This window comes from Equus caballus, chromosome 29 (assembly GCF_041296265.1).
Source record: "Equus caballus isolate H_3958 breed thoroughbred chromosome 29, TB-T2T, whole genome shotgun sequence".
Classification (NCBI taxonomy): Eukaryota; Metazoa; Chordata; class Mammalia; order Perissodactyla; family Equidae; genus Equus; species Equus caballus.
Genome location: NC_091712.1, coordinates 38944249 through 38970962, shown reverse-complemented (window position 1 = coordinate 38970962; position 26714 = coordinate 38944249). Strand labels below are relative to the sequence as shown.

At 44.5% G+C, this 26714-nt stretch overlaps 2 long non-coding RNA genes across 2 annotated transcripts in view; both read left to right on the top strand.

Moving 5' to 3' along the window:
* Window positions 1-9573, top strand: part of LOC111771207 (uncharacterized) — a 30331-nt gene extending 20758 nt beyond the window's left edge. Inside the window, exon 3 of the long non-coding RNA XR_002804899.2 lies at window positions 9440-9573. This is a non-coding gene — a long non-coding RNA (uncharacterized lncRNA). The remainder of the gene's footprint in view (window positions 1-9439) is intronic.
* Window positions 9574-20665: 11092 nt separating this feature from the next.
* On the top strand, window positions 20666-26707 carry LOC138921369 (uncharacterized). The gene is made up of 3 exons (XR_011433884.1): window positions 20666-20806; window positions 21385-21497; window positions 26570-26707. It is a non-coding gene; the product is annotated as an uncharacterized lncRNA (long non-coding RNA).
* The last annotated feature ends 7 nt before the right edge of the window (window positions 26708-26714 follow it).

The following is a 26714-nucleotide window of genomic DNA, read 5'->3' as shown; positions in this document are numbered from 1 at the left end:
ACCACCATTCCAGCCAGTGGTGTGCTGGTAAACCCCCTCACAAAGAAACCGCCCATGCAACAGAAACCAAAACGACAACGACAAAACCCTGATCTGTAGTGGTTGCCAATTTCCATCGTGTAAATATCCCCACCCTGGCTGGTTTCAAACTACCAGCATGACGTTTCTGAATGCGAGCTGGGAAGAGAGGCGTGCAGTCCTCACACAGACTGCCAAAGGACTCAGGACATGGAGACAGGGACCAGTTCTTGTTTATCTTTGGTGACTAGTCCTGTGTTCGGCATAGAGCAAGCACTCAGTGTGTAGCTGTTCCTCGATATTTGTGATGCGAACGACTAGGGGAGCACCACATTGCTCCACCGGCCAGCTGGCTGGATGAGTCTTTGGAGGGGTAACTGTGGTTGTCCAGTAGAGGGCGCTCTAAAGAAAGCCGCTTTCGCCAACGTGATGAAGGACAAGGATTAGACGCAGGGAGAGCGGTCTGAAGACTTGTCTATCAAGACTCTTCTGCCTCCTTACTGTTTGCTTCTCAGCCTCTAAGATTAACATTAATCTAAAACGTAGCTACAGCTGAAAGTGTGGGCACAGGGATGTCGCACTGGCACCGTGGAAGGTTGTACAAGAGCAGGGGGCAGGAACGCGGTGGCCACTTGCTGCACAAATGAGGTGCCTTAGAACGTTGTAGGCCAGAACCAAGCTCTAGCTCTCCGCGTAGTTTATGTGACATCATTTCCCTGCAGGGCAGCTGAAAATTATGGCTTTTTAAATTTGAAGGCCCTCGGGGAATGGCCTGGACACCAGATATCGGTGCTCGTGGGCATGAGGAGGGAGGTGAGCCGACGGGGGCCCAGCAGGGGATGTCTGCACAGCTGCAGCCCATTTCGTTCTGCCCTCGCCTCTGCTGCTTTCCCTTCCTGGCTGGCTTTGGCTCCATGTTTTGGGCTGTGACTAAGGTTTCGTGAGCTTTGGCAGCTAAGCAGACATTCAACAAGGGGACGCTTCTCCCTGTGCACACGGCTGTGCCTGGAGCTCCGTTGAGGAGGAGAAGTTGGCAATGGGCTGTGGCTTTTTTCATTCTGGGCACTTAGACTATTGAGGACTTGGTCACAGTCGGTCACTTGGGACGAGGGGTTGCTTTGGACAAAGGGCTCAAAGAGGATGAGGCTGGGCATTCTAAGAAGTGAGGTGGGAAACGAGAGACCTGGAACCTGGTCCTTGTAACATGTCGTCTTGCACTATGAACTTCACAGTCATTGACACAGTCTCTGCCTCAGTTTCCCTTTTCACCCTGAGCCCCTTTTCCTCCATCTCTGTTTCCTCCATCTCTCTCCTCTGGCTTCAACCTCTCCTTATTTCAGGAGCCCAGTTCTTTCAAGATGTCCTCCTGAAAACTCCTTGCTATAGAAATCTACTCTGGATGCTCTGTCAATCATCTACATGTTAGTATGAATTAAAGCTAATGTTCTACCTCCATATATATGACCCTATACTTCAAATCTCCAAGCTGGGGTCTTTCCCATGTGCAACAAGATAAAACCCAGCCATCTGCAGTTTCTCTCCTCTGTCCTGTATAAACATGAGGCAGAGGAAGGAGCTATTTCAAGATGGCTATATGAAACTCCTTATTCCTTTTACATAGAGGAAGATTATATGATTCACCAGCTCCTATTCCTCATAGCTCAAAAAATACTAGCATCTCCTTTCTTGAAACTTTTTGAGTATGAAGACTGGGGAGTTAAAATTTTAGCGCAGAGTTCTCTGTAGCTAGAACCAAGTTTCTGAAAATGTGCCATGTTATATAATCCAGGGGAAGGGATGGAAAAGTACCAGCTGGTGTGAAGCTGGAGACTTTCCTGCCTCTGACTCACTCAGGCTAAAGGACTTGAATTAAGATGCATCTCAGAAAAGCCAAACAGAACCCATTCATTCTCCAGGGCTTTGCGTTCAGTGCGGGGAGCCGGAATGTCCCCATGGGACAGAGTCCTCCTGGGCAGTTGTGAAGGTTTACAAGGATTTCTCTTGTGGCCCTCGAGGCCTGCTTCCAGAGCCTGCTCCCTCTCAGATGCCCAGCACCCTCCTGCCCTGTCTGTGGCCCCATGGCCCTACCAGGCAGACGGCCTCCAACAGCCCCACTGGCTTGCCTCTCCTCTGTCCCATGGCCTCAGATCCTGCTCCAGGTCGCACTTGCAATATGTTGTCATTAATTAAACAGTTAGATGGATCCTCGCCATTGTGTCAGCTAACCAAATAGAGCACCTTTGAAAACACACTGTAAGGATAGAGCTCGAAACAGTGCCTAGCGACTTACGCAGTGACAAAATTGGCTGTTATATCGGGAATAATAAGCCTGATGGGAAGGAGATGTTTTCGGCCAAGGAGCCTTTTGGAGGCCCCTCCAATCCTATGGCTGCCTTCTCTACTAAGAGTCTTGTGTGTGGGAGGCCTTGGGCCAGCTTTTCTCCCTTCCCATGCCTCTCACCGCTTCAGGATTTGAGAGGCAACTCCCCGCCACTTCTAAATGACTACCTTTGAAGGACCTCGTTGATCGTCTTGCTGCTCCACTACAGGGTGAGCTAAGGACTGGCTGAGTGTGCAGAGCCTGGAGGGGTCTGACAGAGGCTTTAAGAGATGGAGTGGGTACTGGACCGCTCGGGTTTAGGAGGCAGAGGGTACATGGGGGCCTGGCAGCATGAGCGTGCCGGGGTTTGGGGAGATTGCTTTCAATTTGGAGCCTAAGAAGGAAGGAACTTTCCCCACCCAAAGAAGTGGAAACTACCTCTGTTTGTCTCCAGTGCTGATCCTCTGGCTGGAATGATGGAGAGAGCGACAGCTGCAGCTTTGCCATCCTCTGTCACTGCCTACTGCCTCCCTGGGCCCTGGATTCTCCACCAGGCAGTGAGCAGACACGCACAGTGGCCCAGCACCTGCTCACATGCACAGCAGGAGGATGGGGACATCATCTTGCCATTCAAGGAGCTCCCAGTCCACAGGGGAGTTGGTAAAAACTCTGAGATACAGGCTTGCCTGAGATAGCAGAACTGAGGAAGAGGGCCAAGATAAAAGAAAAGAAAAAGGATGCAGAACTCCTGCCCACAATTGTCTTAGCAAGTGTGCGAGTCCAACTCACCAGCAATGGCGCGAGGTGTTGTCGTTACTCTGGAAGCCGCCCTGAGAGCCTCTCAGATCTGCAGATCACTGAGAAGCCCTTGCCTTCCAGAACACCTGACTCAGTCTCAGAAAGCATTTTATGTTTCAGATTGGGCAAAGTGTGAAGAATAAGTGGGAAACCCTGGCCAACCACCCAGACCGAACAACCACAGCCAGCTCCCGTTCCTGAGGCTGTCACCTCATCGGACTGACCCGTCAGTTTCTAGGGTTCAGGTGTCTGTATTAACAAGCTCTCCTGGAGATTCCCATGTGTGGTCAGTGGCCGTGGGGAGCATGGGCAGTGGTGGAGAACCACAGCAAGGGCTCCTGCTGCGTAGACAGGAGAGCAGCGCCTTACTGTCAGTAAGGCACTCACTGGCTTCTCCCTCCTCAAATATCACTATTCATTCCAGGTCCCCTTTGCCGTGGTTGACATGTGTGTGCCGTGGTCCTCTGGACCCCAAACTCCCATGTCCATCTCAAGTTGTGAGACAAAGAAGGAGACAGAGCTGCTGGAAAGGCTGGCCATTGTGGAGTCTCGTGGAAAGGTTTCCTCTCCTGCATTATGGCCTTTTCCCTGATATAGTCACAGGTAGTAAACCATTTTCCATCGAGTCACACACACTGTTTTCTTATGACATCATTAATCTATAAAAAAAAAGTTTGGAAAATGATATTTACACAGCCTATTGATGAATGGGGTACCTAAGTCTGGACATTATTCTAGAAGGTGCATTATCCTACTTCTAAGGTTGCATTAATCCCCGTGACTAATTTTTGCTAAATCTTGCCTTTGGCTATCTGAAAACGTGTCAGTTTATGTCCAGGGAAGGCCAAGTTGTTCTAGAGAATAGAAGTTCAAAGCTGGAAGAGAGCGTAGAGGCCGTATGATCTAATCCTCTCGTTTTACATAGAAAGAAACTAACGTCTAGAAAAGTGAATCCATGACTAAGGTCATGCACAGGAAGGTGGTAGAGACAAGGCTGCAGTCCAGCGATATTTCCACTAGCATAAGTGTTACATTGTTTTTCAATTGTTCAGCATCATCCCTTAGTCCACCGTAGATGCACAGGTCTTAGTGATTCCTGGCTAATCACATCTGATTCCTGGCCCGGAAGATGCCCATCATTTCTGGCCTCTGGCTGTTGTTTCTCTCCTCATTGGCAATAATGCCTATAAGCTTGTGGGTGAGGGATTTAGGAAATATTTCTCACCCCAGAATCCCGCCCTTTGTAAAGAAAATATAAGGAAGTGCTTAAAATTTGAACACAAACAATTATCCATCTGCCTTAAGAGGCTCTTAATAGAACACACGTGCTATAGTTCAGAAAAGCAGAACCACACGAGGAACTTTCTATAACGTAGTGACACACACTTTGCATATCTATGCATCATTGAGAATCTAACATTATTTAATGAGATCCAAACCCTTGCCATGTCTCATGTTACTTTATAACACAAATTCCTAAGTTTTATGTCATCTGTAGAGACTGCTGAGTATTCTTTTGATTTGAAGAACCATAGAGAACAATGAGAAAGCTTTCCACATGTACCTGTAAGAAACTCTAAGCTCTATCCAGAGTTAGTGTCTGTTTCCTTCAAGGCTGGGTAAGCCATTCATAGCTGGTACTATATTTAATACTTGCTAAAGCTGACATAACCCTACGTGGAAGTGAATGACATTTTCATGACCCACCCTCCAAGTCAACATTTCCCAAATGGGATTTCAAAAAGACGTTGATGGGTTTGCAGCTCTCAGACTTCGCTTTCTGACCCTCACTGACAACTCCTGAGTCTAAGAGATGGGTGAGCTTCATTTCCACGCTCTTTGTACGGTATGCGAGTCCTATCCCATCCCTCCCACATGGCTCACGAGCCTACTTTTGTGCCTCGGGTCTGTGGAGCCCAATCTTCTCTTTCTTGTTTTATTTGATCTTTGATTCTGCCTTTTTGGTGGTTATGTTTTTCTTATGGTGAACTGATGGGCAGAACTAGCAGAATTCCAGGTATTTTAAGATGAACCCTCTATGTATACACTTTTGAGGGGTAGCATCCCCAAAGTAGGGTTCTCCTGTGGGGTTTCAGTAGGCACTACTCAGCCTGCTGTATAGACAGACAACCTGACACCCAGGAGGGAGGCTTCCTGGGTTCCTGTGGGAGAAGCCAGTCCAGGGAACCTTTAGAATCAAAGGAAACTCAGTGAACCATTAGCATTGCCATGCCATCTGTGGCCTGGTTAGAATGTTGTGTGCTCCATCGGAAAGAAGAGCGGAAGGCAAGCGCTGTGCCTCTCAATTTTGAACTCAGGGAATTCCAGATTTTTGAAAGCTGGAGTGAGAGCCTTTGAAAGGAGAGAGCTTTCTTTTGCTCAGTCACTGTGAGACAGAATCACAGGATGCTAGCCCTCTGGAGATCTGTGCTAACTGCCTCCCTTTCTGCAGGAGGACACTGAGACCTCCAAGGGGTTCACTGGTATATCCTGCATCACACACTGTTAGTGCCCGAGCAGGGACCTGAAGCCAGTCATCCTGATTTCTCGTATAAATTTCCCCGCTGCGTCACACAGCGTCCCTTATATCCACATCCTCATGCAACTTGATGTAATGAAACCTACTGAATTCTACATATCCTTGTCCAGGCTGTGTCCTTTGAAATATCAAAAAAGAAAAGCTTTGTAAAGTTTTTGTAGACATCTTCCAACAAGAAGGTAAAGCCTCTGGGACTGGGGAACCCGCTGCCTTTGGCATCCCACAGTGCTGTGATGACAGCAATCATGTTTTCCAAATAAAGTTATCGGGCCCATCGTCTGACCAGGAATGCTTTGTCTCTGGATGGAAGAGGGAGTCTCTGCATTTGGAAATGTTGCATTCAGGGAAGTTTTGATGGTTCATGGTGCTGCTATCTAATAAGATGACTTGAATCTGGAATGTGTGAAGCTATAATAGCCTTCTTCTTGAGTTGATTTTGGAAGTCATCGTAGCTGGCACTGAGGTGAGGGGGCATGATGAGATGACGAGGGTGATAATAACATTGTCAAATTTGAGTTAGGCTTTTTGAATGGTAAGAAAGTACAACTCACCTCACCTCACTAAAAAGGGGTACGTTGGGCTGCGTGGATGCAGGCATCTCCTGGTTTCACCCGGCCCACCTGCCTTCCCTCTCCAGCCCTCATCTGCTCTCTCAGTGGTGGCAGATGGGGCGGCTCTGGTGTCTAATCCGCAGTCCCAACCTGATGGTCTCAGGGTGGCCCCGGCTACTCCCTGCACATCCAGACTGAGGGGAGGTGCGGCGCTGTGGGCATTGGGATCCAGGCGCCCAGTTGCTGACTGCAGGGACTCCACCTGGAAGTGCAGGTGGGTTCACATGCCAGGAGGGGAAAACAATCTGAAGGTATGAGGTGGAGAGTAGTGAGACTGAATGCCCCTGCCCTGAGCCCTGACCAGTGAGACCGGAGATCGGAAGCAGCTGGCATGCAAATTCCTCTTCCTCCCCTCCCCGCCTCCCTCCTACCCCCACCCCTGATGGGTGCTGTGCAGTGATGCCGTCAGACTTTCCCCGAAATGTCCCACATGACTGCACAACCAGCTGTGTTTTCTTTTGAGGCCATGACAGTGGGGGGCATACACCTGTATTTGCTCTTCCCACATTCTCACTTCCCTTCCCTTCCCTCCCTCCCGCTCCTGCTGCCCTGGGATGGCACCCACCTGTCCATAAAGCATCAGCATCTCACATTTGCCTCAGGATTTGTTTTCTAGGGAGCACAGGCTATGAAGGGGTTTATTGTAAAGTTGCAGAAGGTTTGGAAGTGTAACCAGGAGCTATGAACAAACTCACCCCGTTCTCCTTTCTCACTCAGTTTGCCTCCTAAGAGCTGCGGTGGCATGGAGAGTGAAGACCCTGGTTTTCTTTATCATGGTGGAGCTGCTTCTCCACATGTCTTTGCTTTGGCTTCCTCTTCCTGATGAGCCAATTATTTACACCAAATCTCATCAGGAGACGAACTAGTCGGTTTAACCAATGACTGTCACACTTATTGGGCATATATTTTGCACTGAGTCAAGTTACTTTACGGCTTGCTAGCCAGCTTACAGATACGTGACTTGTGGATTTGTGGCCCTCTCAGGCTCAAAGAATAGCTAGCCTTCCTTCCTTAGGTGAGAATCTATTAGAAGGACGGAGTCAGCTAGAAGGAGAAGTTGGGGATGGCTTGTTTAGTGGAAATTCCAACGGAACAAAGGAGGTGGGTTTTCGGCTCTCATAGACAGGCTCTCTGGGTGTCTTTCACAGGCCAGTGACATTTGTCCTTAGCTACTCTGGCCTCTCCCATAGCTGCCTCTTGGCCATAGTCCTGGATGCAGTTCGACCTCGCATTCTCAGGGATCATTTTGGCTCTTGGACAGAGACTGGTTCTGCACTCAAGTGATAGCTAAGGTGCGCTGTTGAGTAGAGGGGAATAAAGACACAGGTGAGAATTTCATCCGTCCTGTTCCTCAAGAATATGATAGCAAATTGAGGGAAAACCTACCTTCTCTGACTGATTACCCAAGGTATCTTAAGGAGGATGGCGACATGGAGGTAGTTTGGGAGAGTTACCTGGCTAGTGAATGAGTTGTCCTGGAACTAGGAAGGTAAGTAGAAAAGACAAATAGAAAAGATCAAATATTGGCAGACTGAACGATGAAAGAGGATGAAGAAAAGAGGAAGTGAGTGCCAAGGAAACTGGATAGGTGAGAGGCCCTGGTGGCTACATTGGCCCTGAGTTCTAATTTGCAGCAGTGGGAAAAGAAAAGCCAATGTAGGGCCTTGGAGGATGCGAAATAAGAAGAAGATCTTCTCACCCTCATTGAAGCCTTACTCTAAGGATGTTATCTGGATTATTTTATTTGACCATCATGGGTAGGGGAGGAAGGACTGTTCTTCTACCTTGTAGGTCCTTCTGGCTGGTCTAAGGATTAAATTGACATGAGACAGATTAACAGGAGAAAATCAAACAAAGTTTAATAACGTGTATGCATGGAAGAAACCCAGGAAAACTGAGTAGCTCACCAAAGTGGCAGAAGCCACTACCTTAAATATCATCTTCAGCTCAGGACAAAGGAGGATGTTGGGGATAGTGGTTTGGGATTTCAAAGGGGAGGGAGGCAATTTACGTGGAGATGGAAAAACAAGTGTTTGATAAACAAAAATTGACCATGCCTTGCAAAGAAAATGAGAGATGGAGAGGACTTTGATTAAAAAGCCCTTGTTAGGTTCCTCCTTGTCTATCGCATCTGGTTTGTATCATCCTATAGTTATCTTACAGTGTTAGCTCCTTCCGGGAACAGCCCTTCTATATTCAGTTCTTTCAGGAAGTTAATGGGATGGTCAAAGTTTCTTTCAGAGTCTTTGGTTCTTAAAAATAATCAAGCCAAAGAGACGTGTTTTGGGGTGGCCAATTCTGCTCCCTCACAATAGCAACGTAATGAGGTTTTACAGATGAGGAAACTGAGATATAAAAGGGTGAAGTGATTTGCCTAAGTTCCCACAGCTGGAGGGAGACAGGGTGAGGATTCAAACTTTCTCGTGCTGTACCACCCCCCTCCCCTCCCAAACCTTCAAAGATGGGAAAACTCGACATATCTTGAAAAGAACTCCAGGTCACTATAGAACATGGTTTTGGTAAACATTTTTATTTTTTACTCTCTACTGAAGCCTGTTATCTTTCTGTTTAGAAACACAAGTGACAACAGAATGACACTGCCCACTTGCTGGATCATGGTGACACTGCTGATCAATGCAGATCTGTTTCACAATTACGACCAGAGGGTCAATGTTTTATATCAACTATGCATTTAGAATCCCATTCATTCGTCCATCCATCCAATCATCCAACACACACTTATTGAGCTCCTTCTGTATACTATGTTATATAATGACCTTGTGCTGGGCCCCGAGTTTACAAAGTGAACAGAAAAGACAAGGTTCCTACCCTTGTGGGCCCTTTGAGATGTGCCCTAGTAGTCACTAGCAACTTCTGACTATGGAGTCCTTGATATGTGGCTGGTTCCTATGAAGATGTACTGGAAGCATAAAATATACACCGATTTCAAAGACTTAGTACAAAAAAAGGTAAAATATCTCAGTAATAATTTTTTATATTGATTACATGTTGGACCAATTATATACTGCACATAATGGGTTAAATAGAATGTATTATTGAAATTAATATCACTTGTTCTTTCAGTTTTTTGAATGTGGCTACTAGAAAATTTAAGATTGCATATATGGCTCTCATTATATTTCTATTGAATAGCACTGGTCTGGAGAGAAAGCTGGATCCTGTGCAAATAACTAGAGCGCAGCTAAGGGGAAGTAAAACGTGCTACTGAGGCAGGAAACGTCGGCACGTCACACAGCCTATGCTGGACAGTCAAGGAGGGATGTGTGAAAAGAAGCTTGTGTCTCCAGTAAATGGTAGGATTTGTTATTTTTAGTACTATTTCTAAGAGCAGCAATGTTAGTTGCGCAACTGTTTTAAGGCATAAAGCATTCATTTGTTTAACTGCTAGACTTGGTCATGGATACTGATCAGATTAGCTCAGCCCTTGTGTTAATGAAGGGCTGATTGCTCTCTATGGATGAACCATGAATAGTGTTAACTGCGCGCGCGTGTGTGTGAGTGTGTGTGTGTGTGTGTGTGTGTGTGTGTGTGTGTGTGTGTTAAAGGAGCAGCACTATGTTTTAACAATGATAGTTAACATTTGTGGAGAATTGACTTTACCTGAGACATTCTTCTAAGTGCTGTTAAGGTATTATCTCACTCCATCCCAGGAGCAGCTCTCTGAGGAGGTAGAACGATCAAGGTAGGCGTGGGGGAGGTTGAGCAGCTCGTTTTCAGTCACATCACCAGAGAGCGAGAGAGAGAGAGGGAGAGGGAGAAAGAGGGGGATAGATTGATTGATCGATTATGAGGAATTAGCTCATGCAACTGGAGAGGCTGAGAAGTCCCATGACCAGCCAGTCTGCGAACTGGAGGCCTAGGGGAGCCAGCCGGTGGTGTAATTCATTCCGAATCTGGAGATCCGGTGACCAGGGAGTTGATGGCGCAAACCCAAGTCCGAGGGCCAGAGAAGAGGAGATGAGATGTTCCATCAAACAATGAGGCAGGAAAAAGGGTGAATGCCTGCTTCCTCTGCCTTTTGTTCTATTCAGGCACTCAAAAGATTGGATGATGCCCACTTACATTGAGGAGGGCAACCTGCTTTACTGAATCTGCGGATTCAATGCTCGTCTCATCTGGAAACACCCTCAAAGACACACCCAGAAATAATGTTTAATCTGGGACCCTGTGGCCCGTCAAGTTGATTCACAAGATTAACCATCACAAGCTCTCAGGGATCTCATTCATTCATTCATTCGTCCAATATTTATTGGGTGTCTGTTATGTTCCGGGCACTGAGTGTGATGCTGGAAAATCAATGAGGAACAAAAACAGACGAAGACACTGCACCCCTCGAGCTGGTGGCTCAGAGAGACAGGCAGACACCAATCAAAGAATCTGAAAGGCTCTGGATTAGATAGATGATGTCTAAGGTCCCAGGTGGCTCTCGAGAAGTAAATAGTTCTCTTCAGTCTCTGAACCTCATAACTCCTAAAGAGGAGAGTCATCAATTCCTGGCAGTCCAAGGACCCAGATTAACAGGAATTTGCCTAGCTGGCTGGGGAGAGTTTCCTTGACTTGGCTTTGGTCAACAGTACCACCCCATGCAGAAGTCAAGTCCTGTTGTTCTGGAGGCTCCTTGCTTCCCGTCCCTGGCCTCCCTCCCTTGCCCTGGTTTGTTATTTGTTTGTTTTGGAGGGGAGGATGCCATCTTTAGTGACAAGTACTTCTTCCTCCATGACACTGCAGAGCTGATCGCTGGCCTGTGTTGAACATAACATCTCTTTGGCTGTAGTCCTGGCCTCTTTTCTGTTCCTTTTGGCTATCAACTTGTTGCCTCCTGGTGCTGCCTCATGGAGTTTGCCAGGAAGCCAAACAACCACAGTTGCTCACAAGGGCTTAAGTGGGCTCCTTAGCCAAGGGCGTTTTCTCACCCTTTCTCCTTCAGCTCCACCAATTCTTGAACTTCGTAGGCCTCTGTGGTGCTCCATTCAGAGGCTCATTCACGTATATAACAGACATTGATTCCCTTCTCTGTGCCAGGCACTAGGGGGGATGTTAAGACTCTACAAATCCTTCTTCATTAGGAAGAAAGAAGAAATGGAAAGGACCCAGTGTGGAGCATGCACACACACACAAACACACACACATCCACGAAGCCAAAGAAAAGAAAAAAATGGACAAAAGGATTAGGGATTTAGGAAAATAGAAGCTTTGATACAGAATGAAAAAGTTTGAGGTTGTAAACATTAGAAAAGATTGCGTGCGGACTCAAGGGTTGAAACATAATAGAAAGGAAAGTTTCTCAGAGAAACACTGCCCAAGTCTTTCCACTCCGTGAAAGACAGAAAAAGCAATTTCAATGAGACAAGATGAAAAAAAGGAATCACATCTGAATTGTGTGGTGAGAAATCTTTTTAAGCTTAAATTTTTGTCAAAGTTATACACACACTGTGTTTAAAGAGTCAAATAGTTGTATTAGGTTCATAATAAAAACAACATTTCCCTATCCTCCCCTTCTCTTATCTTCTTTGCAGAGGCTGTCACTTTTACTGCTTTTACCATTTATTTCTACTTCCTTGTTTTTTATTCCTCAACACCATTTTTTTCTTCCCCCTTTAACTCTTTCCCACCACCTCCCACTGTGCATTCACATCTTCCTCATCCCGTGTTGTCTCAAGTTTCGGTCAGTTGAATTTTTAGTGTTTACTTTACTAGGACCATCTACATGCTGAGCCATGTAGTATACTGTATTAGTTTTGACTTATGCCTAACCATTTACCCTAAAACTCAGCAGCTTAAAACAAGAAACATTTATCATCTCAACATTTCTGTAGTCAAGAGTCCAGGTATGCCTTAGCTGGGACCTTTGGCTCTTGGTCTCTCACAGGCTGTCATGAAGGCTGCTGGCCGGGGCTGGGGTCATCTCAAGGATAAACCCAAGGGGTATTGTTTCCAAGCTCACTCACATGGCTGTTGGCAGGCCTCAGGTCCCTGCTGGCTGTTGGCCAAGAGACATCAACTCCACCACCTGGACCTTTCCATAGGGCAGCTCACAACATGGCAGCTGCCTTCCCTATGAGCAAAAGAAGGAGAGAGCAAGACGGGTCAGTCTTTGTCACCATATCTCAGAAGTGACACTCCATCACTTTTCTATTCTAGGCTTTAGAAGTGAGTCACTAGGTCCGACCACATTTAATAGGATGGGGTTTGTGTTAGTTATCTACTGTTGCATGACACTATTATCACACATTTAGTGACTTAAGACAGCACACATTTATTATCTCATGATTTCCGTGGGTCAGGAGTCTGGCCACGGCTGAGCTGTGCCCTCTGTTGAGGGTCTCACAAAGCTGCAATGAGGCTGCAACCTTGTGGTTGCAGGACTGAAGTCTTCAGTTTCTTGCTGGCTTTCTGTCAGAGACTGCTCTTAGCTCCTTGAGGACACCCACACTTCCTTGTCATGTGGGGCTCCCTCACATGGCTGCTTGCTCCCGCAAAGCCAACAAAGGAGAGGGACTCCAGCAAGACCAACACGACAGCCTTCCGGGATGTAATCACACACATTCTGTTGTCAACTTTGCTGCATTCTGTTGGCTGGAAGCAAGTCACACATCCCACCTGCACTCAAGGGGAGGAGATCTCACAGGGAGTGAACCAGGAGGTGGGGATCATAGGGCCACCTCATGACTCGGTTTACCACAGGATCACACAAAGGTGTGAATAGCTATAGGTAGGGATTATTGGGGGCTGTTGTGGACTGAAGTGTGTCTCCTCAAAATTCATGTTGAAGCCCTAACCCCAATGTGACTCTGTTTGGAGATGGGGCCTTTAAGGAGATAAGTAAGATTAAATGAGTTCACAAGGGTGGGGCTCTAATCAGGTAGAACGGATGTCCTTATTAGAAGAGGAAGAGAGGGCCAGCCCGGTGGTGTAGTGGTTGAGTTTGGCATGTTCTGCTTTGGTGGCCTGGGTTCATGGCCCTGGATCCTGAGCACGGACCTACACCACTTGTCAGCCATGCTGTGGTAGTGACCCACATATAAAGTGGAGGAAGATTAGCAGTGATGTTAGCTTAGGGCTAGTCTCCCTTAAGCAAAAAAGAAGAAGATTGGCAATAGAGGTTAACTCAAGGCTAATCTTCCTCAGCAAAAATAAAAAAAGAAAGAGACACCAGAGATCTCTCTCTCTCTGCCATGTGAAGATGCAGGGAGAAGTCATCATCTACAAGCTAGGAAGAGAAGTCTCACCAGAAAGCAATCTTGAAGACACCTTGATGTTCGGCTTCCAGCCTCAAGAACAGTGATAAGACAAGTGTCTGTTGGAATTACAGCAGCCTGAATGGACTAACACAGGGAGCATTTTAAGTCTGCTACATGCAGTATGATTGCTTTTTCTTTTGAAATTATTTGAGACATATAGAAAATTTGCAAAAATAGTACAGAGCGCTCACATATACTCTTCCTCTAATGTGAAACCTTATGTATTTTTCTTTTCTGACACATTTTTTGTTTTCTCCGAAGTTAAACCAAGCTTGATATTTCATTTTCTTGGTTTTCTGTGTACCTATCACTCACAGAACTTCAAATTCTTTTCTCTCAATCTCCCCTTAAGACGTTTAGAAACTTCAAGCATTCCATCTATTTCATCTTCTTAAAGGGGTCTATCCTGGAACCTTCTGATCTGCTCCACCCCTCGACCAGGTGAGCTCCATGCTGGGGATACAGCCGGCATCTTGGGATGTCTCTGCACCGTGATCTTGAGGATTCCCTTCCTCACCCTGATGCAGGATCCTCTGTTTCCCATTTTTTCCTGAGTTCCTCCTTCTCAGCTTATTCTGTCAAGTTGGTGGAGCATGCACTGATGCCTTCTTGAGAATGGTGCCCGGGGGGTGCATTTTTTTCATTTTGTTACCTTGCATGTCCAAAAATGTCTGTATTCTTTCCTGACTCTTGAGGGATGTTACCTGGATATACTAGTCTGGGTTGGGAATCCTTCTCCATCAGAATTTTGAACACGTTGCTCTGCGGCTCCTAACTTCCAGGGATGTGATTGAGAGACCTGATGCCATTCTGATTCTTGAGCCTTTGAAAATAACCTGTTCCCCATCCCACTCGGAAGCTTGTAGGACCTTCTCTTGTTCCTGGGGTTCTGAAATTGTGTGACAATATGCCTTGGTCGGGGACTATGTTCTTTCATCCTCCTGGATATTCAGTGATAGCTTTTAATCTTCAAATTCGTGTCCTTCAATTCCGATCTGCTTCCTAGAATTACTTCCCCGGCGATTGCCTCTCCTCGTTTTCTCTGTTGTTGCTCTCTGTGCTCCTGTTCCTCAGATACCAGACCTACAGGACTGATCCTCTGATTTTTTATATCTTTTCTTTCCTATTATCCATCTCTTTATTTTATTTGCTCTACTTTATAGGATATTTCTGCAATTTGTGTTCTAATTTATTTTTTCCATTTCTATGATTAAATTTTTAATTTTCGAAAATTCTGGGTTTTTTTTTGTTCAAGCTTCACTTTTATGTAGTACATGTTCTTGTTTCTTGTTCTCTCTCTAAAGCTGTTAGTGAGAGCTTCTCTTTTGGAAGTTGATTTCGTCCTTCACACATAGGCTCTGTTTTCTCTAAATTGTTTTCTTTTTTCTATTTATTAGATTTGCCTCTATCTTCCTTGCTAGAGATTTTCTTCGGTTGTCTGGTCACCCGTGACTGATATTTTAGAGTGGGAGGGCATCACGTTGGTAGAGCTTTGTGCATGTGGATGGCGTGTGTTTACAGAACTTTCCAGAAGGGCTGTCTGGTGAGCTGTCCAGTTTGGGAACTCCCTTGGCTGTCCTGCTGTTCTGTCTTCTTGGCTGGATCAGCGTCCACAGAATACTCAACCCATCTCTTGCCAGGAGTAAAGGCCTGACTCAGACTTCTGAGAGCTAAATAGGGAAAGAGGGCTGGGGTCAGGTCTCAGCATATGTATATTTCCACATAATTCCTCTCATCCACACCTCTAGTATCCCCCACATACTAACATGGAGAAATGATTTCTTGGAATGCATGTGAAGAGGCAGCTGCTCCTGCCATTTATATGGGACTCTTACCACCTGATTAGTTTACCTGTGAAGCTGTCCTTCAGTCTATTCCTTATCTTTGGTGGTAAGTGGGGTTTAGCACAGACCTGAGTGAGTTTCACTTTGACACTCTTTAGGCCTTCCCCCATCTGCCTCACACCTGAGGTTGGGAGGCCTTGTCTCCAGATGAGATGTGTGGTGTCTCCACAGTCCGCCTGCTGACGCAAAGGTCAGACAACATACCATTGATGGCTTGGGGCCTTGAACTAGATCCGTCATTTCTCTAATTTTCTCATTTGGAGTACAGGTGGGAAGAATTATAATGCAAATATCTAAAAATGCAGGAGAGACCTACCAAGTCATCAGCTTTCTGGCTGTCAGCCTCACTGAGCAGCCTCGTTCCTGACTGTGAGCACAGCTTGGGGACTGGCGGTGTTATGGACCAGGGAACCTGCTTTCTCAGACACTCGTTGTAAATATATGCGCCAAATCGTTGCAACAGGAATACGCACTGGACAATCTGTTGAATTAAATGAATTTAGCTCAACAACTGATGAAAAAAGGAAGTTGCAACTGAAAGCCCAAGAGGAGAAAGAAAATCCACGTCGCTTCCAAGAACACAGGAAATTTTATAATCTGTTTTCTCGAAACAAAGGAGGAGTATGTCAGATTGGTTGAACACTTGGGAATTTTTTTCTCCAGAAATGCATTTTTCATGCCTTCTTTTCATGAATATTTCCTGAAGGTCTTCTGTGTGCCAGGACAGTGCTGCTGTCATTATTATCAGTGTCACTGAGACCCTGTCTGTCAATGAACTATGCTCAGTATATTCTTCATAAGTTATCCTTTGCTTCCCCTCCTCCCACTTTTCATAGCTAAACATGACACTGTAATATTTTTTTAATTTTCTCTATTGGTAAGATGCATGAAGACTTAATGGACTCCCCAAGTAGTAAGACGTTCCAGCTCAAGGAACAAAAACTTACCAAATACTAAAACTGCCCAATGTCAAATAGCTATTGATAGTGGTATCATTTCTGCTCTGGGAACATAACTGCTAGTATGATCACACTTAAATGAATACTACATTTAAAAAACCATCTATAAGTACTGTAGCCCTCAGATTAATTCCACTTATTTGCTAGACTTTAACACCTTAGCTAAAAGCAGGTCTTTTTCTCCTCAAAAGTTGATATTTTTTAAACAGAATTTATTGAGCTATAATTCACGTACCACAAAATCTACCCCTTTAGTGTATACATTCAATGTTTCTTGTATATTTACAGAGTTGTGCAACTACCACCATAATCTAATTTTAGGACATTTCCATCACCCTCAAAAGAATTTCTGTATCCATTTGCAGTGACTTCCCTTTGCCCCAATTCCTAGCCCTAGGCAACCGCTATCTACTATCTGTCTCTATAGATTTGCTTAGGCTGGACGTTAGGCTGGAGCCTGGAATCATACCATAAGTGGTCTTTTGTGACTCGCTTCTTTCACTTAGCTTGGTGGTCTTGAGTTTCATCCATGTTGTCGCATGTATCAGCACTTCATGCCTTTTTATTGCTGAAAGGTATTCCATTGTATGGATAACACATTTGTGTATCCATTCATCAATTGATGGACGTTTGGATTGTTCCCACTTTTTGTCTATTATGAATAATGCTGCAATAAAGCTTCGTGTACGGATCTTTGTGTGGACATACGTCTTCATTTCTCTTGGATAGATACCCATGAGAGGAATTGAGTCATATGCTAACTGTATGTTTAACATTTAACTGCTAAACTGTTTTCCAAAGTCATTGCCCCATCTTAAATTCTTATCAGCAACGTATGGTGGTTCTAATTTCTCACCATCCTTGTCAACACTTGTGATTGTCCATCTCTTTAATTTCAGCTATCCCAGTGGGTGTGAAGCAGCATCTCATGGTGGTTTTATTTGCATTTCCCTAATGATTGAGCGTCTTTTCATGTGCTTATTGACTATTTGTGTATATTCTTTAGATAATTGTCTATTCAAACCCTTTGTCCATTTTTAAATTGGATTATTTACTTTTTCTTGTTGAGTCATAAGAGTTATTTATATATTCTTGATACTGGGCTTTTATTGGATATATGATTTGCAAATTTTGGTTTGTTGGTTGTCTTTTCACTTTCTCAATGATATTTGAAGCACAAACATTTTTAATTTTGATGAAGTCCAATTTATCAGTTTTTTCTTTTATCGTCTGTCTTTTTGGTGTTATATCTAAGAAATCATCGCCTACCTCCAGGTCATGAAGATTTACTCCCGTATTTTTTTCTAGGTCTTATAGTTTTATTTCTTTCATTTAGGTCTATGATCCATTTTGAATTCATTTTTGTGTATAGTGTGAGGTAGGGGTCCAGATTCTTTCTTTTGCATGTGACTATCCAGTAGTTCCCAACACCCTTTGTTGAAAACATTGTTCTTTCTCCACTGAATTGCTTTGACACCTTTGTGGAATGTCAATGACCACTAGTGTAAAAGCTTATTTCTGAATTCTCTCTGCCATTCCATTGACCTCCATGTCTATCCTTAGGCTAGTACATTGTTTGATTACTGTAGCTTTGTAGTAAGTTTTGAAATCAAGGAATCTAAGTCCTCTAACTTAGTAGTTCTTCAAAAAAATGGTGCCTATTTTTAAATGCAGGGTTTGTCATACACTTTGTGCCTTTGTAGATACTTTTAGATTTTGAAAGGTTTGCAGAAATACGTTGATACTCTTTTGTGGAGGTCAAAAGCTTTACATACCCAGCTTTCCAACGGTGAGAATATTGTATAATATGTTTTCTCACACGTTTGAAGTGGGCATGTGAGCCAGCCTTTGGCTGGTTGTGGAGAGCTTCTTGAAGAGCCTTCATTCAGAAGTTTGATTTGCTCAACAGACATTTACCCAGCATTCCCAACTGCCTTGGTCTGTACTAGAAACTGGGGAGAGAAAGATAAAGGGGGCACCCTCTCTGCTTTAAGAATGCTCACAGTCTAGCAAGGAACCAGCTAGAATTTCATTGCGGACTTTCTAGAGATTGTCAACCTAAGAGATATGCAAAGGAAGCCTAGAGAAAGACGGATATTTCTGTGAAAGCTATAGTGTCCACATCAGTAAATAATTGTGAGTGCAGTGCCTCGCACACAGTAGGTCCTCAAAAAATATTTTCTGTGATTTACTTACTAGATGATGTGAAGGCTAGTGGCTGGGGCGTCTCACTACACAGTGCAGACTTAGAGGCTGAGAACAGGCGCGGTCTCTTTCTGGGCGCTGATCTTCCCATTTAAAGATCCCTTTGTGCTCTGTGCCCAGCCTGGGCTATTGACAGCGCTCTTGGCAGTCTGCTCTGCCCTGTAGCTGCACTTACCCTTTGTTTTTCTTTTGGTCCTCGGTGTCTTGAGACAGTTTGAATAACCACCCTGGAGTTCTGCCAGAGTCACAAGATGCGGAAGGGCCAGAAGCACCACAGGAGACAGAGAGCAGGGTGGGGAGGCCGGGGTGTGGGGAGAGCAGGGGAAGTTCACCATCGCGTGCTTTCAGTGGCTCAAGTTTGCTTAGTTGCCAGTGTTAGTTCAAGCAATTTCGACTTTTGGAAAGTCCGGCCCTTCCCCTTGCAGTCGTTTGTTTCCTCCTGTCTGGTGGGCTTGTCTGGCCATTTCTCCAAACTCAGCAACACGGAGTTCTCTAGGCGGAGCCTTCATTCCTGCTTGGTAGGCAAGCAATTCCAGGGGCCCAGCGTCCAGGGTGGGCTCAGCTGTAACCCAAATCAAGTCATCAGTGGTGGCAAACATCTGGCCTAGAGGGAGGATGCCGAGTTGAGTTCAAGAAAGGATCACCAGACTTTGTGTGCTCCTCTCTGCCACTTCCGGAGGAGATGAATTTGGAATACGGAGCAAGGTTAGGTGCATATCAGACCTGAAAGAGGAAACAGCACTGAGGTTAAAGGAAACTGGAGTCAGATCGCCCCAGCTGGAATTGGGGCTCTGTTACAACCAGCGGGAGAGGATGGGCAAATTACATATTTGTGTACCTGAATTTTCTCATTCAGCACTCCCAATCTCTCTTTCTGTCATCCACAACACGATTACCTTTTAGTATGCTATGTAATTTTTTCACTTATTGTGTTTATTGTTTACTGTCTGTCTTTCTTATTCCCTGCCCTTAAAGGACAGAAATCTTGGGGCCAGCCCCATGGCGCAGCGATTAAGTGCACACGTTCTATTTCGGCGGCCCGGGATTCACCGGTTCGGATCCCGGGTTCGGACATGGCACCACTTGGCAAGCCATGCTGTGGAAGGCATCCCACATATAAAGTAGAGGAAGATGGGCACGGATGTTAGCTCAGGGCCAGTCTTCCTCAGCAAAAAGAGGAGGATTGGCAGCAGATGTTAGCTCAGGGCTAATCTTCCTCAAAAACAAAAAGGACAGAAATCTCTGCTTTTGTGGTTGTTGTTTTTTGATGTATCCTAAGAATCTAGAAGACTTGGGACACGTAGTGGGTGCTCAATAAATATTTGTTGAATGTGGTTAATAATACTACCAACTTCAACTGGATTGTTGTGAAGATTAAATGAGTTAATACTATAATTTGTTCAGGGCAGTGCTCACTGCATAGTAAGTGGGACAGTCTTGCTTTTGCCCCTTTTCCTGAAGTAATTACTAATAGTACTCCCTTTCAGAAAAAAAGAAAAAGCCTTGTTTTAGATGTTAAATTATATGGTTTCCTACCTGTAAGTGTTTTTACTCATTCATTTAAGAAACTTAAAAAAAAATGACCTGTTTACCAGGTACCATGTTAGATGCTCAGAGCAGTGGCCATAGTTCCTTCCCTTCCAGAACTTACCGTCTGTGAACTCTTTCACTGGAGAGCTTTAAGAACATGACTAAGTTGACAACCTCATGACTTGAGCACATGGTTAATAATAATGACTGGATTTACATCCATGTAGGTGTTTGCTGTTTTATGAAGAAGTTTTTCATTTATCGGTTTATACAGCAACCCAACAAGGTGGAAACCACTACCATCACTGTTTTACTGATGAAGAAAAACTGGGGTTCTAGGAGGACAAATAGCTCGGTGAAGCCTGGGGAGCAGCGGTCCCAAAGCTCTGATTCCTACACGTTTTCCTGCTGAGTCACACCGGCTGCTGAGACGTCGCCAGAGGACCTGACAGCCCCTTTAGGACTTGGACTCTATTCTGCATTGCTGGCCGATAAGCAGCTTTTTTCGTATCAGTTCTTAAGAAATGTGCAGCTTACACTGATTAAAGGTAGGATACACATTTGGAATTGAGGGCAAAACAGAAGAATCGACTTCTTCTGATTTCTAATCACTGCTGGTCAATGGAGTGCATCCTTTCTCGGATCAAGTCTCAGGCAGTCCTGTTCCACGGGTGGCAGTACCTACAGTTTTCTCACGTTCCTCTGCCTCCCTCTAGTGACGTAAGTCCAGAATTACTATATAGATATGGATATGTGGTGTGTGTGTATGTATAAATATGTAATCTAATAGTAATGTCAATATGTATATACATATTACAGCAGGGAGTTGTTGTAAGAACACAGAAGCTACAAAGAAAAGCCAAGCCTTATCTACCCCTTCCTTCCTTTCCTCCCTCACACCTAATATATGTGAAACATTGTACTAAATACCAAGGACACAAAGATGAAAGCCTGACCCAGCGTTTCCCCACTTGGGACACTTGGGCAGTCCCTCTTTGTACCAAAAGAAAGGAAGGGAATTTAAAATGTCAAAGACACCGCTCTTTCTGTTTGCAGTCTTTCTGATGTGAGGTTAAGATGTTAACAATGTTGCCCTGAGACTTCTGTTAAGGGGATAGGACCACTTTTTAATTTTGTGTCTGCACCTTAGAGCCCCACCATTTTCGTCTTTCTTTTCTTCCCTCCTTTCTGTTCCTCTCCCACCTCTCCTCCCCTCCCCCCTCTCATCCTAATCTTCTGTTCCTTCACTAATGCTTTTTTATTATCTGTTTTATCTCCTCTGCCCATCAATATTCCAGGCGAGGAAGCCAGGGACATCGTGAGCACTGTGCAGCCCCGAGGGTGGCTCTCATACCTAAAGTGATCACTCACCTCCGTGCCGGAACATCTAGTTTCCAGCAATTTGCAGACGGTAAACACCCAGAGGCAGAGCCGGGGCGGAGGGGGGGCTCAGCTTCTCCAGGACACTGTAATCAAACCCACACTGAGGAATTTGCTGCCAGCCACTTCGTCAAAACCAGACAAGGCTGCCTCCTGGGCGATGCCTTCTACTTGGAAACCAGGACAGGAGGCAAGGGGTTCTAGCATGTTCTCTTTACAGAAGGATCCAAGCGGCTTGAGTGTACCATCTGATACCCTGAGTCTGGCTTAGCATCCAGTTCTCCATCACTGCTCTGCTGCCCTCAGAGCTGCCCAGGGTCACTGGACCACCCAGCTCACTGCTGACATTAGGGGGAGTCTCAGATGGGACCTTTGATAGCCACAGAAAAGGCTTCTCACCACGCTAGTGGCTTGAGTGAAGCTGGGAGAGGTAATATATGGATATTTCATATAGAATACCGGCGATTTTTATCTGTGGACATCTTATTATTGCACCCAGCGCACTGTATTGCAATCCAGTGTTTATCTCCCCGAGTGGAATGGAAACAGCTATAGGGCTTGAATTATGCAAATTTATTTTTGTGTCCTCAGTGCCTGGGACATGATTGGTGTTCAGTAACTGCTTGAATGAATAAATGAGTAATGATTAGCCTCAGCAATACTTTGTTCTTAAAATGAGACACACAAATATTTATTTTTTCTAAAGTACAGTTTCTAGGCCAACAGAGATGTGTGATAAGAAGGCTTCTGAGAAGAGTCTTCATGATTTTATAGTCTTCATGGTGAGAGATAAGACACAAAGGTACACATGAAGGAAAGAGAAGACACCAGGCTACAAAAGCCAAAAGCCGAAAAAAAAACCACACACACACCAAACCCCCAAATAAACCCCTCTCCCTCCCAAAAAAACCCAAAAAAGCAGACTGTCTAGTAAAAAGTACCCACAGATTCTGATAATCCAGCCATGATGGTCACAGTTTTAATAGTAAGAATAAAAAGTACAGACTTCTTCCCTTTCCTTGCCAAGGTTGAAGGCAAAATCTTTACCATTGTGAGGGAGAGAGTGTGATACTGGACGGAAACTGAGGCGGGCAACAGCTAGAGGCCTTGCTCAAATTGTCCCAAAGGTCAGATAAAAAATTCTCTGCAGTGCCAAATTCTTTGCCGGTGGACTTTTTTCCATACTGATTGCTGAATAAGGTGCAGATTTGCTTGTCCTGGAAGTAGTTTTCTTTCTGGCAAATCTGTGCATTTAGGCAACTCTGTGTTTGGCCGTCTCTCACTTGCACTCTTTTGAGCTGTTCTCCTTGTTTGTGTCCTGGCCATCCCCCCACCCAAGGCTTCACTGCTCCCCTTCTGGCAGGTCCTCAAATCACATACTGACAATACCTTAAGTGTTAATTACCCCGTGCAGCTGGCCTTTTAACCAGGGAACTCCCACGCCTTGAGGATCTTTCTGATCCAGGATGTTGACTAAACTCAGTGTGGTCATCATTTGACCATCTGTACATATATCAAATCATTATGTTGTACAACTAAGACGGATACAATGTTATCTGTAGATTACATCTCAGTAAAAATACAAGCAAATAAGATTTTTAATAGTAAAATGTTAAGGTGGGTGGGTGGGAAGGCAGAAATTTTGGAAGAAGGCATTCGCCTGATGTTTTCCAACCACTCCTGGTAGCTGACCCAGTTCTTCACCCGCTCCTTCCAAATGGACGTTCACGTGATTCTGGATGTAGGGGAGGCACCGGGCTTTGAACTGGGGATGCCGGAGAACTGGCTGCTTCATGAAACTGCCCGTGTTCCCCACTGTATCCGTGGAAACAGTGACAGCTCCAAGACCTAAGGCGTCTGTTGCCAATGAGACCCTCTGGTTGGAACAATGATTTCAGTTTGGTTCAACTTGGTGGAGTTTCAAGTCAGGCATGATGAATATCTACAGCCTCCACACTCGAAGCATGCATCCTCCAGGGCAATGTGGCCATTTGTTTTTTTTGGACTTTATAGTAACCAACACTTTTCATATTTTACTAAAGTGGAGAAAAAGCATAATGATAGCTATGCCCTTTGAAATTGAGATCGGTTTGTAAAACAGCAAAGTCTAAAGCATGGTGTAGATTTAAAATCTATGATATTTTTTAAAATCCTTGGTTTAGAATTAATTTGTTAGAACTGGAGATATCTTAGAACATACCTATACCTAATAGCATCCTGAGATGATTCTTTTAAAACTGAGAATTGTGTTCTAGACAAGTCTCCACCACCTACTAACCAGGTTGATTTTTTTTGCATCCCTAAAAGGATAAGTTTGCACGGTGGGGCCTGGTTTTCTTTTGAGCTCTAACCTGTGGTTCCAGAATTTGGCTGTGAAATAATGTTAACTTGAGTCGCCCTCCAGTGGCTAAAATTATAATTGCAGATTATACCAACGCGGAATTTCTGGTCGCAGGAAGAGACCTAAATTCTACAGTAACACAGGGATTACTCTTTTAAATGAAAGAGTGCAGGTACAACACTTGGCACGCAAGCCCTCAGTAAATGGTGGGAATTGTTTCCATGGACAGCTTGTCCTCACAGCAATCCAGAGGAACTTTCACCTAAGCGTAAAAAGAAACCTTGACAAGTGTGTTGACTGCAATATTGTAGCAGTAAAACATTGGAAACAGCTCACATGTCTATCAGTAGGATAATAGCAAGTTTGCCCAAATGAAATACTATACACCAGTGAAAATTAGTCATTGAGGGTTACATCCATCAACCTAGGAGCAGAATTGTTGGGCATCTTAAATGCAAATTACCCTTCTAGGTAGTTTGACCCATTATACTCTTTCTAACAGTGTATGAGGGTTCCCATTTCCTCTTATACTCACCAACACTTGCAACTGTCTGATTTAGATTTTTTTTTGACAATCTGATGTGAAATTCTACTTTATTTTTTTAAAATAAGTTTTCTCTTCATTACTAGAGAGGTTAAGCGTGTTTTCACACTTTTGTCATTTGATTTTCCTCTCTGTGAATAGCCTTGTTCAAGTCCTTGGTCTGTTTTTCTATTGATTTTGGAGTCTTTTTCTTGTTTATTTGCATGAGTTATTTACAGATAAGAAATTTTCAGTGGATATACACTTTTCTTCCAGTGTATGGCTTGTTTTCACTTTTAAAATGACTTATTTTTTCATACAGAAGTTTTATATTTTAATGCAATCAAATTTATAATTTGTTTTCTTCATGGCTTGTTTTATCTTGTCTGTGTTGTGTTCATGTAATCCTTTTCTACTCCTTGTTTTTCTTTTGAGGAAGATTAGCCCTGAGTTAAAATCTGCTGCCAACCCTCCTCTTTTTGCTGAGGAAGACCGGCCCTGAGTTAACATCTGTGCCCATCTTCCTCTACTTTATATGTGGGATGCCTGCCACAGCATGGCTTGACAAGTGGTGCGTAGGTCCACACCCTGGATCCAAACCTGCGAACCCAGGGCCGCTGAAGTGGAATGTGCAAACTTACCCGGGTAGCCACTGGGCTGGCCCCATTTTTCTACTCGTAAGATATGCAAATATTCTATTATATACTCTTCGGAAAGTTGAAAAAATTTTTTCGTCCTTATCTTTAATTCACCTGCAATTGATTTTTGTGCATGGTGTGAAGTAGGGAACGAGTTACACTTTCATATGGATAATCAGTTGTCCTACCTCCATTTATTGAATAATAAATTCTTCCCCTTCTAAAGCAATGGGTTAAGGGATCAGGTTGCTTGAACTCCAGCCTCACTTTTCATTCGTGGTGTGACCTTGAGAAAGTTACTCAGTCTCTCTGGGTTTGATTTCTTTATCTGTAAAGTGGGAATAATAATAATAGTAGTAGCTGTGTTATGGGATTGTTGGGGGAATTAAATGAGTTAAATCTAAAAGACTTAGTTCCTGTCACAAGTTAAGACTCAATAAATGTTAGCTGTTATTATTTTTATTGCAGATTTATTGTGCTGCCTCTGTTGTACATGAACTTTTCACGTGTCCAGGTCCAGATCTTGATTCGCTCTTCTTTTCTGTTGGTCTAGTTTTCTGCACCTGGGCCACATGGTATAAATTATTACAGCTGCGTAATTAGTACCTTATCTAATAGGGCATGTCTCTCCGCCATGTTCTTCTTCTTCAGAATTATCCCGACTAGTGTTTGCCCTTTACTCTTCCATATTGATTTTAAGATCAATTAACTATAGTTCCCCAAGCAAAAATCTCCCGCTGCCCCCCAACACACACGTCAACCCTGCTGAGAGTTTGAATGAAATTGCGTTTAATCTGCTGGTTGATTTGTGGAGATCTGCCATCTTTTTTTCCTCTCTGGGAACATGGAAAATTTAATATGAAGAAGTTATTAACTAATAAAAGAATGTTATGAAAGAGTGAAACTGAACTCTGAGGAATATGGGAATCCCAGATGCAGGAAGCAGCTGCTACCCCAACCACAAGAGGGAGCGAAGACAAGGAAGGAACAAGAACTTGGAAGGCAGACCCCAAAGCCGAGGCTGAGAGCTAGCGGGAGAGGGTGTGGCTGCCCCAGAAAAGTGCACTTGCTCATGGTGGAGAAACTTGTTGAGGGTGTAGGCCAGTCTGTGGGAAGTGGCGCACTGCTTGACAGAGATCTTTGCTTTGGACATATCATATGATGGATGGTGGACGTATCAGTGATGATCCTAAGGAACTGGCCCACTAAGGGGCTGGGGAATCTCTCAGGAGGGTGACCACCAGTAGCCCTCTCATGTACTCTGTCAGCTTGTCAGCTGCTCCATAGAAAGAAAGAATGTACACCAGAACCACCAAGACTAGCCCATCCCCACATGCCTCCCACTCTGTCCCTCTACTGCCCTCTATGGACAAAGCTTAATATTTGCAGCAGCTTTCAACGGAGAAATGCATATTGGGACCAGCTGCAGGATCACCAAGCTTGGTGAAGAAGGGTGAATTTGGAGCTGAGAGACAATAGATTGATAACTGGTGCAAACATGGATAAAGTTAAAAATGTCATAGTCCTCAAAAAAGTTCTTCAACGAGAGTAATTTCCTGCCTCAACCTTCCTTACTTCCTCCCACCTTCCCCAACCTCCAGGTCGCTGCTCAGAGGCAACTGTTGAAACTCTCGGAGGAGTTTTTCCAGCACAATAGACAGTATTGTGTAGAGCACAGCTTCTGGGGAAGACTGTTTGGATTAATATCCTGGCTCTGTGACTTACTGCTGTGTACTGAGTTCATTT